The 15,039-nt window shown below is 36.4% G+C and overlaps 1 pseudogene; it reads left to right on the top strand.

The window, feature by feature from the left end:
- The first annotated feature begins 1,348 nt into the window (after positions 1-1,348).
- LOC135701657 (uncharacterized) lies at positions 1,349-1,936 on the top strand (annotated as a pseudogene).
- Positions 1,937-15,039: the final 13,103 nt, after the last annotated feature.

The raw sequence follows: 15,039 nt of genomic DNA, 5'->3' as shown, positions 1-15,039 counted from the left end.
ACGTTTCACATTCATCTAGTGATGTCCGATTTTCATTCGAATAATCGTTTAATCGATTAACGAACCGAAAAGTAAACTATTTATAATCTGTTACATCATGCCGATATAAGCATTAACATCACCACAGGATCATCACCGATCGTTTCAAACATGTGCTGCACTCTCATTGGTATAAAAATGGCAGCACAGCGAACAAAAAATAATCGAGTAATTAAAAAATGGGACATCTCTGATTTTGGTGTGATTGTTTTGATAAAAATGAGCGCAAAATTTCATCTCTTCCGAGGGGGCAGCACAACCACAAAATTACCTTGAATACGGGGGGTTCTCATTGGATGAAAGGGACCGTGAAAGAAGACACTAAAATAGAAAGTTTTTCTTCGGACAGTTTCATCTTATTATTCATCTTTGGATCAATACCACCTTGGAACATATATAACGCTTGGTTTCCGTAACATTCCTTCTGATATTTACTTTTTATCTGCATACTATTTCAAAACTACCTAAATTTGGGTAGAATCCACCCAGATCTGTCAAAACTGAACCTACCCAAAAATGGGTAAACTGTGTTGGGAGTGAAAAGTTGACAAATGAACAACATCGACATGAATCCGATGGACGTTGTTAATTTGTCATCTTGTCACTTCCAACATAGTTTACCCATTTTTGGGTAGGTTCAGTTTTGACAGATCTGGGTGGATTCTACCCAAATTTGGGTAGTTTTAAAATAGCGTGTATTTAATCCTCTTCCATATGTTTACTTTTGACCCCTTTGTTCTCAAGCTTACAGCTGGTCATGTTTACATAACAAATCCAGCTGTTTGCGCGCAAAAACGACAAGGAAAAGTTGAAATGGTAAGAGTTTCAAAAGCCACAGAAGATTTTGGCAACTTCCACATTTCGTCGAGAAAGTCTAAATACCGTAAAACCATAGAGGTAAGTCTAATACCAGAAGGTCCCGAATAAACGTGCTCAACTTTATGGCTCAGCTCTGGTACTCTCTTTGGTCCCAAGCTAATCGATGCACCCTTCGAAACATAGGAAAATTCACGAACCCCTCATTTTATCTGTCAAATTTTCATACCGAATCAAAACAAACATAGTTTAGTGCAAGAATTTCGACTAGAATGGGGTACGTTAATCGATTTGTCAAGCAGTGAGCCTATTTAAAATAGTTAAAATGGCCTCGTTTAGTTTATTTAGAATTTGTTGAACTGGTACCCCTAAACAGGTGTCCAATGGCATTACGCACCTGTGTAGGGATTCCAGGCTATTAAGTTGTTTTTAAGTGAACTTAAAAATTCTTAGAACTTTTCAATGGCATATGGCATTCGTTAGTAATGTAGTAATGCGAGAAAGCCACCGCTATCACATCAAAGTTCACCACAGTAAATCCGGGAGTGGTGGAGGAGTGCCCCTTTCAGCACAATCGTGTGCAGATATTCAATGAGAGTTTGCTGAAGATTTGGCTTTCCTGTCCGACAGGTCCAATAAGTGTTTGTTTTGCATACACTTCCACTTCAGCTTGCGTACGACAGTCGAACCTCGAAAACATTGAAATGTATCAAGAAAGTACAACCAGCAACACGGAATTGGCGGAAACATCAAACTATGATTATGTAAGCAATTCCGAAATTTTCTGAGAGATTGGGTTCTAACTTCTTTTGTTTTGGTCTTTTTCAGCAAACTCATCCAACTTCAACGCAGGAAGACGAAACGGTGTCTTATTTGGCTGATAAATCAGTTAACTGATAGAGTAACAGCGGTCCCTACAACCCCCAACACTGCCAGAAAAAAAATGTTGGTCCACCATGTTGCGTTGGCCAACATCGATCGCATGCTGCAGCAGCTGCCACCTTCGGATGCAGAAGATGCCTGTTTCGAAATTACAGCTCTGATGTATGGCAAAATAAAGCCGCTCCGAGAGCAAGAGTGATTAAATGTAGTAATGTAGCCATTTAATAAATTCATTTTAAGGGAGAACAGCCTATAATGCACCCCTGGGGTAAAATGCCCACTTTTAGAAAAACAGCGATAACTTTTCCTCAGATGCATTTTCCGGGTAACGGTTTGTGATTGTTTTCAACTGGAGGTTTCACAAATAATTCTTGATCATAAAATCATGTATTGACCTACTGATTCCTTAAAAAAATTACATTTTGTGCAAAACAGGACACAGTTGTTAAAATCATCGACTGTAAATTAAGCTTTTAACATCATATATCACAAAAAAAAATAACAAATTTACGTTTCGTATATTTTTAGATATTTTACTTGATGAATCACAGTTTAACATTCTATTGAGATTTTGAGACCTTATTTCTGATGTTACATAAAGAAATAATCATTTGAAATACCGCATCCCTTTGCATTATCTACTTGCAGGGGTTATGGTTTGTTTACCATGGGGTGCATTTTACCCCAATGTTGTGGTGCGTTTTGGCCATTGTTGTCGTGCGTCTTGTCCCAATGTTGTGGTGCATATTGCATCATGAATCAGGCGTTTTGCCCCGCTATCATTTTGGAAGCAAATTAGAAAATACCTTGAAAGTCATGGAAAATCATCCTTTTGTAGTTCTAAATCACTCGATCTTTGTAGAAAACATGGTAATGAACCAAGCGCCATTACTTTCTTCTTGATTTTAGCTTCCATTCGCCAGCCATTGACGATTTTGCTTAAAGGGTGCGTTTTGCACCATTCTACCCTACTGCAGTCAATCGTCGTGAAAGATAGTTTAAATGTTGTTCCACTAACGCTGCCCACCGTTGTTACCTCCATCAGATATGATTACATGCACTACCCATCATAAGTATGGAATGGCTTAGAAAGTATTGCACCACTCATTTGAATATTGCATACCCTTAAAAAGTTAAGTTTTCACTTCAAATTATTTTGGAAAAGCTCGAAATCTCATCGGAATGTACTGAATCGATTCAGAAAACTTGCAATCACTTAGTAAAGTAATAAGTCACTTCAGTTTAGCTCGAAATCACCTTAGAAAGTATTGAATCGGTACGTAAAACTTTATTTAGAAAAGTACTAATTCGCTTAATTAAAGTTCGGAATCACTTCAGAACTGGAACCAAGATAGGAATCACTTCACTGGAACCAAGATCGTATCTGCAGAATGGAAGTTTATAAATACAATTTTCCTGAGCTATGCTGTCGTAAACGGAAGAAGATCAAACGGCAACTAATTTTTTGGCAAAATTTTACATATTTGTTGCAAGTTTAATATAAAATATTTATAAATCATACCTTTTAATTACGGGAGAAAAAACAAGTCGGCTTTCCGCAGTGATAACAACTTTTAATGACACGGCAGTTTTCATTTTGTTTTGAATTATGGATTACTGTGAAACATAATCAAATGTCGAAATTCCGTTAGGTAATAATAGCCAAAATTCCTTAACCCCTTCTCAGCTGCGTACCACGCTTTAGCGATAAAATCTTGAAAATTACTAATAATAATACGTGTTGTTTCTTTGATAAGAATGTTTCTTCGACGTATTCAATACACGACTCTTTCTGTTTTCGGCATATGCGGTTTCTGCAGTACTGCATCTTAGATTGAAGAATTGCGATACCTTTGGTTCCATCCACGTAAATCGGGAGAACTTTGAGATTTGAGCGTAATTGATTTTGTAAACAAGCACGACAATCACCGATTTCGTGCGAATAAAAGAACAATCTCGCGAACAAACTATACCAAATGATAGAGGAACCATTATTCTACCTGGTTGTGTTGTTAGTTTTTTAGAGTGAGCTTTAATTCGCGAGAAATCGTCAAATGACGTGTTTTTTTTTAAAGTAATTACGCCCTAAACTCGAAGTTCTCCGGAAATATCTTTAGTTGAGTACGTCTAGTTTCTGTTATTCAAAAATTAAATCTTGTTCAACAAGACTGTTTATGATCATTAATGAAGATTTATTGATTAATTAATCACAAAAAATCATTGGTTGATCAGCGATGATTAATTAGATGATACATACATTTAGGCGTTTTCCGAGTTAGAATGTGTCTTGAGATGTTCAAACAAATTAATACGAAGATGACCTGTGTTTATTTAGTTACACTAAAACTGATATCTAGTAAAAGTGAGGGGGTGACGGGCCTACGCGCTCTTCCCATCTTCCTATTAATTTGTTTGAACATTTCAAGACAAATTCTAACTCGGAAAACGCCTAAATGTATGTAGCTCCTAATTGATCATCGCTGATCAACCAATGATTTTTCTGATTTTCGAGAACTTCTAGCGATTGGATCTGCTTAGAGTGTTTCAGAAATTAAGTTTAATTATTATTTTAACTAACTCTTTGGTTATTTTGGTGCTACAAGAATTGTTGACATGCTTAGTAATGTTTCGAAAATGACCAATTTCCCATACATTTTTGTATGGCGTCCTTATATTTATTTCCGAAGGAGAAAATCACATTTCCATTTATTTCCCCTGCGTACATGATGCAATTGGTTATTTCTATGGGTGATATTGTAGCATGATAATGTGGCTTCATACATGGTTATACATGGTTTAGAATTCCTCTGATTCTTATATTTGGTAGGCGCCATGCTTTTTTATGTGTCTTTATATTTATTTCCGGGAGTGTAGAAGGAGGAAGAAGCCGCTGGATCGAAATCAGTTTCCTTGTGAGTAGCTGTGGGTCATCTATGCCAAGCGTGTCAACCTTGCTCCAAACAATTAACAGCTCGCAAGGCTCACCCTAATAGCTCAGCATTAATCAACCATCACGACTAAACGGTCCTTTTCAGGACCACCACAATACTCAAACAATACTTTCTGCCCCGCCCCATTCATACAATTCGGAAGGAAATCCTGTGAACTATTTTGAGTGCAGAATGTGTAAAGAAAGAGGGACTTCGGTTGTTAATCTAAATGCATATATAGAGGTATCAGACATGTTTTGTACTGCACTGTCCGCTGTGAACAGTTATTGGAAAACAAATTATGTGTCGTTTCCGATCGATGCCACCGTCAACAACAGCAGTGACATCTGATGGAACATGAAAGCAGAAGCTTGACAAAACGTTTTTCCCTCGGCTTTCATTCCGCTTCGCACGATTCGTTGTTTTGCTCAATCACCCTTGTAGCAACAATCAATACGAAACAAACGATTTTAAATTGGCTCACCACTTTAGTAGCCTATTGGTCCCAAGCAAACGATTAACGTACCCTATTCTAGTTGAAATTCTATTACTACACTATGTTTGTTTTGATTCGCTATGAAAGTTTGACAGATAACATCAGGGGTGTGTGGATTCATGCAGAACATGCAGGGGTGAGTGAAATAGCTTGGGACTGCTTGGGACCGTTGTTCTGGTACTGAGTGAGCCAAAAATAATAATGATTTTCTTCGGAACCCAGTGGTCTTAGAGTTACCTCTATGCTTGTAGTGAGGTCAAAATGTTTGTTTCGATCGGCGCTTACATAGGAAATTTAATATGGGTTATACAATTTTTTGTATATGTCTATGGATCTAAGATTGGGCCCATCGCTAAAAATCTGCTATTTATCAATGTTATCTAAATGAAAGCGTCATTGGGACGGTACTAGGATATTTTTGGTTGCTTTTGAAAATTTAGTCGATTGCTGAATTTATGTATGAGCCAAAATTAGGGGCATAATGTTGAGGTAATTAATTGATTATTAAATTAAAACTCTATTTACCATGAAAAAGCAGCCTGTTTGGGAGTTTTTGCCTGTTTTCAAGTAAGGAGTTATCATAAAAAAACAATTTGCCTGCTGGTATTTCCCGGCGACTTTACAAATAAATACAATCAAACAAAATCATCATGCAGAACTAGGATTTGTTTCACTTCATATTTCACAAAATTGCTTTCGAGTGTTATGAAATCGTCTCCCGCAAAGTTTACATTTTGACATATGATTACGTCTCTCGGCAACATATTGGGGATGCGATTTAAAAAAACAAAATCGACTGTGTTACCAAAAGTGGTCAGGTTTTGACCACTTATAACTCTGTCAATAACGGATGGATTTTAATTCTAAACAAGCCAATCGATTGGTAATTTTTCTTCAAAGCTGCTAAATTGAATACTTTATCAATTTTCAATAGGTCACTATTTAAAATTACACAAATGTCCAACTGTTGAAATGGTTATCAAAATTATCACCGATTGCCTGGAAAAAGTGGTTTCCCTAACATAGTCTCAAATATTTATACCGAGCACGTAATCCTACGTCAAATCTACGGTCGAGTCGTGGATACAACCTCTTACTTTTTTTTCAATATTCATATTCCACATCAGGTCACATGGGCACCTAAAAACCCACTTTTTTACAAATATATAGAACAGTTAAACTGAAAACCTGCACAGCAAAAAAATTATTTTGATATCACATCAAAGTGGATGCACTACAATCATGTCGAAAATTTCATGTAGTTTTTATGACCACATAAACAAACAAATGCAGTAAAAGCAGCGTAATGTCAGTTCATGCATTGTATTAATGATAATTTTGTCCTTTTTAGCAAGTAATATTACACCATATTTTCGACATGATTGTAGTGCATCCACTTTGACGTGATATCAAAATTATTTTTTTGCTGTGTGTAGAGGAATAAATGTGAAATTTCACTATCCGGATATCCGGATAGTTATTATCCGCCTGATAATGATCTCAACGTTTTCTCAATTTATTTTATTTCAATATTGGGCACTAGAAAGCATGATATTCTGTAAACTGAGTATTAATTTAACGATATTTCATTTGTCTGAAAGTAATCTGAATGACACATTGTTTTCTACCGCATTCAAGCACAGGCGGATACATGAATCAGCATCATCATCTTTATTGAGCATAAAACGGTTTACCTTGGAGCTTTTCACCTGTATCATCTTTACGTTTTTTATATGTATATCTTTTGTAGCATGCAGTTTCAAGTCTTTGAGACCGCCTTGTTCAAACTTCAATTTTGTTTCACAATTTATACAATAACCAATTTATCTTTCTTCCGCAGCCAAGATAGTTCCTTTTCCCATTAAATCTTGTACTTCTGAGTGTATCGCTTTGACTCTAGGTTTGTGAAATGAAGACTAGTGTTAAATAATACACAACAAGCATGGGCAATACACTAAAGAAAAAAAAAACTCGGGCCAGTTGCACAACTGCTCTCAACAAGAATAATATTGAAATCAAAAATACTAATAAAAACAATACAATAAAAAAGAAAATAAGAAATTTTTCTGCAAATTTATCAACTACCAATGCAGAACCTTTGCGTCTCTGAAGAGCAAGGTTGCAAAGACTCATTTCAGCTAAAACAATGTTTTTCTAAATTATGAAATAATTAGATGCCATGATCAAATTTTGAATTGGTAGGATACAAGAAGAGGTTGCAAAGAATGTGTTTGACATATTAAACCTGTTTATTTCACTTCATGAGAGTCACAATCAGCGATTTTTCACAAACTCACTCACTCACTCACTCACTCACTCAGCGATCAGCAAATCGCTGATTGTGACTCATAGAAAGCAAAATTTACAGGTTTTATGTTTCCAACGCATACTTTGTTACCTCTTCTTGTAAGTTACAAGTAAAACATGCCATCATACCATCTTTTGGTTTTATTATTCCGAAAAACATTATTTTAGCTGAAATGAGTCTTTGCAACCTTGCTGAAGAGTTTTGCTGTCATAAATTGTGATGTTCATTTGGCTTTAGTTTCTCATTTTTAAACCAATTCATACCAAACTTCATGAAAAAAATCGAGAAATTATGAGCGTTTCACTTGTTGGTCCAGATGTTCACGGAAATTCCTTGAGGTCAGCCCAATAGTCATGTATGACATTTTCTGTTTTGTGACAAACTTTCAGCTCAATTGATCATAACATAACAATGTTATAACTGGTCAAAGTTTGTTAGTTTGTATAAACATTGGCTTTAAGTGTTGTATTGCATAGTCTCCCAATCTGTGGGTTGCGATCAACCGGGAATATTTAGGCATTCTGAAATTTCAGTTTCATTTTTGTATGTTTGTGACAGCTGATATTTGTGCTCTTGAAATTTCGAGGTGATAGTGAGATAAATCAGAAGGTTTCCATAGCGATTCACCATAACCACTGCAAAAGTTTAAATCTTTTATGGGACTGACATGGAATGCAAGTCAAATTACAACATGGAAAAGTCTTTTCATGCCAGCTGCATGCAATGCTTCGCCTACATTGTAGGGTATATTTCTGTAGATTAAAAATCTTAAACTATACCACTTCATGGAAACAGCTTTCAACTTTTGATCAAAGAAGGTATCCACACATCAATGAGTTTATTGCCATTTTCCAAGAGTACGCGTTGAAAATTCTTTGATGGTTCATTCTCGCTAAGGGAGCAAAATGAAAGAAGACACCTTGAATCTACATAGCTTATGGTGCTTCTTGTAGCATGCTGATTTTGTTTGCAAAGGCAGCAATTTATTGAAGGAAACAGCTGTGCACCCCTGTAATTTTTTGAATAACATTTAAACTTGTTAACCCTTTATGAGACCCAAAAGGCTGGGACTCATAAAGGGTTAACAAGTTTAAATGTTATTCCAAAAATATATTATGCTTTCTAGGATATTATGCTTTCTCTAAAAAAAAAAACTTCAACGTGGTGTCATTTTTGTGTGTATACATACAAATTCCTGGAACTGTTCACTGATCAAATATTCAAAGTTCATCGGTATAGTTTTGGGCTTGATTGTGTTAGTCTGTTGGATGATTTGGAGCGTATCATTGGAAGGAGATTCTCATTGTCCCGTGGAATTCGCGTAAATGTCTCTACTTACGGGTTCACCCCTCCATTTTGGCCTTTCATACAGTATTCTTGTGAATTCAGATCGGTAACTTAAATTGATCCTGCTGTTGAGTGGATCCGCATTCAAGGCATACATACATCATGAATGACATCATTTAGATGGGATTTGATTTCCGTTTTAACAATAGTTAGTCCTGACAGTTATTTATCACACTTTTTTCATTAATGTTAGAAGAAAATATCAAGAACCATTCTAGCTAACAATATGTATTTGCGTATATAACTATAACATTGACATTTCAGTGCTCAGAACATCCCGGCGGCGCCGACTGGGATTGAACCCAGGCCTACTGGGGTGAGAGGTAATCACGCTTACCACTACACCACCGGCGCCGATGGAGAGCTGCATGTTATCATATATACAATATTTATAATTTTCATTGCAGGATATAAACTTTTTTTTATCCATATAATTGTATTTTCATTATTTCATATGTGAATGTTCTGATATATTTCATTTCTCTATTACATATATTTACTTTACAAAAATAAATACTAGGTTGGGAGAGAGCATCAGGGTATCATTCAAACTGGAACTGGATTATGGAGTAGAATGACACCCGAAGTCTAGGAGGGAATCAAACACTATCATTTTCTTTATCCTACCGATTCGATTGTGGTGGTGTGAATTCTATTTACTCCAACAGTTTCAGTGAGATTGACACACCCATTTTAACAAATCATCCTGTAGGAAGCTTAATATATATTGCGAATTGTGTTATTCCATTTGTTGGATTGTACCGTTTTAAGGAGATTCTTAAATTCCCGTGGATTTCGTGTAAGTGTCTCTGCTAACGGGACCGCTCTTCCGTTTTTGGCCCTTTATACAGTGATATTGTGAATTCAGATCGGAGGCTCAAAATTATCTTGCTATTCTGTGGAAGTTCAAAGAGGATGGTTGCTACCTTAGATACATACATACATACATACATACATACATACTTACATACATACCTACACAGATGAAAATTCTGAATTTTAATTGTAATGTAAACATTCACTCACGTAAACTTGTATTTCATCTCACGCAACCGAGCAACTTGTAAACAATGTTGTTTACAAAGATGGGGTTTTTATACAATATTTGCTACATTGCATGAAATGTGTTAGAACTTTACATGATATATAATGTAAACGTATATGATATGTGACGCTCCATTTATGTGCATTATATTGAACAGAAATTTACACTACTTTTTCGAACTGTGTATGTTTTTATCTGATTACAATGACGTAACTATTTGCGTTTCCAATATTTACGAATACAACACCATTTGAAGGTTTGCCCAGTTGCCCTACCTTCCTCCTGTGCTCATTACTTCTTGCCGTTACATTTTGCCTACACTGTACCAAACCACCCTCCTCTGTTCGAATGAAACCTCAGACCATTCAAATCGAAACATCGAAATTGCCCCTTAAAACAAATCATTCAAAACGATGATGTACATAATTCTATCGAACGTCATTTTTGATACTCTGAGCAGACAAACGAGGTTGAAGTATAGTCATCGCTATCAGAGGTGGTACGAACATTAGTAAAGGGTGGAAACCGTAGAGTGTAAATTTCATGGTGGAGAAAGTTTCTTCTACCAACAAATGATTTTTGTATCCATGACGAATGGCTACTTATGGCTATTCAATATGGAAATATAAACAATCGAATTAATAATCTCATCTAAAACAGTTACAAGTCATCCTATCCTTAAATTGTTGTCCTTGAGCCCTGTATGTTTTACAGTCAATTTTCAAATAAATAGCATCCTTTATTCGGAGGACAGTCATATGGATGCTAATCAGTTGATGACGAATTCAACCATGAGGAAATCATCCGAAATTCGACAGCATATTGTTAAAGAGCTCGAGCAATACAATAATCAGTCGAGGTATTGCGGATGTTTTCTATCAGTGTACGCGGAGAAACAGAATGATACATTTTGATTGATTAATCATTAATGATTCAAAACTACACAAAAATGATAAAAATTTATTCTTCATTATCAGTTGTCCCGTTTTTTTTCGAAAATGATTAAACTTAAATCATTAATGTATCATTCTGTTTCGCCGTGTACTTTGTTGGGAACTGAACTGAATTGACACATACATTGACAGTGAGCAAGTGTGGCGTTCATTTCTTCATTGTTTTCGTTTGCTCGTTACCTTGCGCGCATTTTATTCAAAGAAAAATTTCTGGCCGGTGATTTAATTGAATATTATAAAGGAAAGATTTTATTGGGGTGCCAACGTAAACAAGCGTATTTTAAAAAAATAAAAGATCGATCATACAAAGATCGATTCTTTGGTACCGATTTAATTGGCGTTGACGGCACTGTCGAAAAATTTGCTCTTCCAGTTTCTTATGGGAATTTTCGGTGGAGTGAAAGGATAGTACAAAGTCCGCCATGTTTCACGCACAGTCTGACGTTTGCTTAAGGATTTTCTCATAGGAGTAAAGAGCTACAGAGTCGCCGTCAACGCCAATCAGCGGATCGATTCTAGAACCAAATATAAGATCGATCCGTCAAGATCGATCTTTCTCTGAAGATCGCCCAATCCTAATATGGATGATGTTGATATGAAACTATCCCTCACTGTAGCAAGAAAACTGTCGGTAGATTGTTGACTATCCTCGCTGTGCATCTTGATCAAGTTTATTAACCTGTCATTGTACTCAACCTGCCATTGTATGAAGGGCCAAAAACGGTTTGGGTGAATCCGTGGGCAACATTGCCTACGTGCATCCACGGGATAAATGAGAATCTCCTTCCAACGAAATGTTAAAGATAGGGAGTTGGCATTTCCACTCTCCCCATCCATTTCGCTTCAATTGCGTGCCCTGGTGGACCGAACCCAGCATATAATCACAAACGAAGTGACAGCCGACTAACTGGCGAAGAAATCAATTAAAATAATGTGGTTCGCAATAATAGAATTTTCTAAGAAGCTTGTGCCATCAGCCACTAGATATGCTAGTATTTTTGTTTTGATTTGAACAAAGTTGATTTTGTGTGCAATATGATCTTTGACAGTGTGCAAAAAGTGTATCATTTTGTCATTTTTTTATGCATTTCAGTTTAGAGTAGAGTGAAAGAGATAGAACCAAAACATTCTAGTACATTTGGTGAAAATGCTAGTTCAATCCAATAGTAGTGTTGCCATGTGGTACAATCCAGTAGTAGTGGTGTTGCCATTTGGTACACTGAAAAATTACAATAGCAGGTTAGTCACCAAAGTTTTCGAGCCGCTCCGTCTGTCACTTCGTTTGTGATATAATGTTTCATATAGTAATGGAATGAAAATTAAGAGAAAAATAAAGGAATGATCTCTCCCGAGATCCTTGACATCATGATGCTTTCGAAGAGCTCCCATAGATATGCTGCCGCTACTTGTTCAACCGGTGTTACAAACAGCACTCTCGCCGTTCCTTCTCCACACGGAAAGAAAAATTTACCTTATTTTGAGTTCTTTTCACCCAGGTTTGCAGTTCCGTGCGCCAACTCAATTTAGAGTTCTAGCGCCTGCTCAATTTTGAGTTATTGTCATTCACTAGCATGTTAACAGGATTACTTACTTTTAAGCTATTTTCACTCAACGTTAAATTCAAACAACTCAAAATTGAGTTTAACACAACTTACTAAATTTTAACTTGGCGCACGGAACTGTCGAGTTGGGTGTATAGAACTCAATTTTGGGTTGTTTGCTCTTTTCGTTTTTGAAAACAACAAGAGAGCAAGTGAGAGGCATCAACATCAACTCAAAAGTAAGTTTAAAGAACTCAACCGTTGGGTAGTTTTGGTTTTCCGTGCACACAGCAGCATAAACCCCCATCAACCACGAAGCACACTTCAGCTGCAGAATTCTCTATCTGTATCGTTTGCTGCAACTTTTATTCTCATTTCGGTCGCGATTTTTGGGTAGCAAGTTCTTCAGCGAAATGATTCTCTGAAGAACAGCGAGAGAACATTTTGTGAAAATGAAGTTTCCCACACTTAGCATCACATATTCATCATATATTCTGTTAAAAACGAAGATGAAAGGTTTCAATTTTTTTGCGGAAACACACAAGTAAATTTAACAATTGGGCTGATTTTGGGATTTTACAAAATTCTATACAAGTTGTACAAATATAAAACAACATTGCTGATTTATACGATATTGTGCTAAAACTTGCATGAAATATTATGTAAATTTCGACCAAATCTAGCGTTAACTACGTGTACGCTGTAAGTCGTAGATATTCACTTGAATTTTTTAACCTATTTACTTATGGATAACTTAAAAAAAAAATCTATTTCGGTGAATCGATTTCTCAAATTCCAAAAAAATATTTCAGTGCCAATCGTTCCAGTCCGTATTTCCATTGTAAGCTTCCTGTTCTTGTTTGTTACGACATAGGGTTTTTCGCAACAGCAACTCGGTAATTAATAAACGAGCTTATAGCTTCAGTACCTAACATGACCAGTCAAATTTTTTAAACGTTATCAAAGAAAAATATCGTCGAACCATAAATAACGCAGATTGCAACCTCCATATCATCCATATTTCATCATTAATCTAATAAATTTCACTGCGAGGAAACCCCCTGTCAAAGCTCGTACACCATGTGCATGTAATTCAAACCGTTTTTCGGTAATCTCGGTTCACTCCGTTAGATTGGTTGGCCGAAGCCGTGGGACAGGCCGTGCTGCTTTGAGTTTAACCTTTTCCTCTGGATCAGACCGAATTCGGCAACGGTCACTGCAAATGGAATCCCTCAGAGCGTTACCAGCCAGTGGTAGATTAGATGAAACATACAATACAGAACACAGACCGGAAGGCGATTGCTTTTATGTTACCTCTGAAAATTGGCGAACCACACGCCCAGTTTACATCAGGGTAGGATAGCGTGCCGAAAGGTCATAAATCATATGTGTCTCTTGCTGGAAACGCGGGAATTGTTGAAGCTGATTCTGGAACTAAGTATTCAGATATGATTAAGGTATGTAGAAAAGGTAATGGAACAATGATGTACTTTATGGTCAAAGGTAATGTAATGTTTTCTACACCAAATTCAAAATTAAGTTGTCATGTTCTAATAGCTAGTTGTGGTTATGAGTAGAGCTAAAAAATATATACTTAACGTTACGCTACAATGGACAACCTTATTAGAGGACCACAAGAAGAACATTGAATGAGGAAAACCAAAAATCTCACGTTAGAAGCAATGAACAGAGCTTCGGCTGAAATCGGGTTTCCAATACTAACACACACGCGTATATTCAAGGAGTCTGCGCAAAATCATTCTCGGCCATCGAACATTCTTAAAATTCTTATGGCATATCGCGCGTTCCACAATCAGTTTACGCTCGGATTGCTTCGAGAGAACAACTTCTTTAAGAATTATAGGAACATTAAATTTTTTACTTCCTGCATATGGGATGTGAACCGACATAATCATTTGTAAAGCGTCGTCATTGCGGCGGCATAGACAACACATCGAAGTATCATCATGGGACCTGCTCCCACTCCATCTTAAAAAAAGTAAAGAACGGTAGCACGACGGAATACACGTTCCTTTACTTAGCAGTGTTTTGTCTGGTTACCCAGTTCTTACCTTACGAGAGAATGTTGACTTTGGTATAAATTTATAATTTCTTTATCGATTAACGCTGTTCTAGAAGTAACGTTGATTGTAACAGTTTTTCCGTTTCTATGGTTCAGACTTCTCTCATAGATGTATGCACTGACTAGAGGTTTCCACATTACTGATTCAATCAGGACACAGAGCTCAATTTTTAATTAGTTTTTGGATTGTGTGAATAATTGAGGAAGTGTATCCATATCATACAACGTCTGCAGCCTTACATATTAATTCGCAAGCAGGTTAACTATAAGTGAATCAGATTGATTATATGCTTTCTTTAAAAACTTCATTCGCTTTTCTATCGGTACAATCAATTTTAATCTATAAGCATAATATTTGTTCAGCTCAATAGAAACCCTTACTAGTTCAACATGACCAATCTCTTATATTTAGAAACTCGTGACAATGGCGTAACCATAAGATGGCTCTAACTCAGCACCATTTTTTTAATGTGATTTCAAAATGCTTGAAAAATGGTCCATGTTAAAATTTTCAAAGTCTCATAATTAATTTGTATGAGTAGCAAAAACATGAAGTTTCTCGATAGCCATAACATCGAACGTTTTCCAAATATTGGATA

This window comes from Ochlerotatus camptorhynchus, unplaced genomic scaffold, assembly GCF_037179485.1.
Source record: "Ochlerotatus camptorhynchus isolate MF236.1 unplaced genomic scaffold, CSIRO-AGI_Acam_v1.1 ptg000171l, whole genome shotgun sequence".
Taxonomy (NCBI): domain Eukaryota; kingdom Metazoa; phylum Arthropoda; class Insecta; order Diptera; family Culicidae; genus Ochlerotatus; species Ochlerotatus camptorhynchus.
Note: the sequence above shows the minus strand (reverse complement) of the source record. Positions and strands in the feature narration are given on the sequence as shown.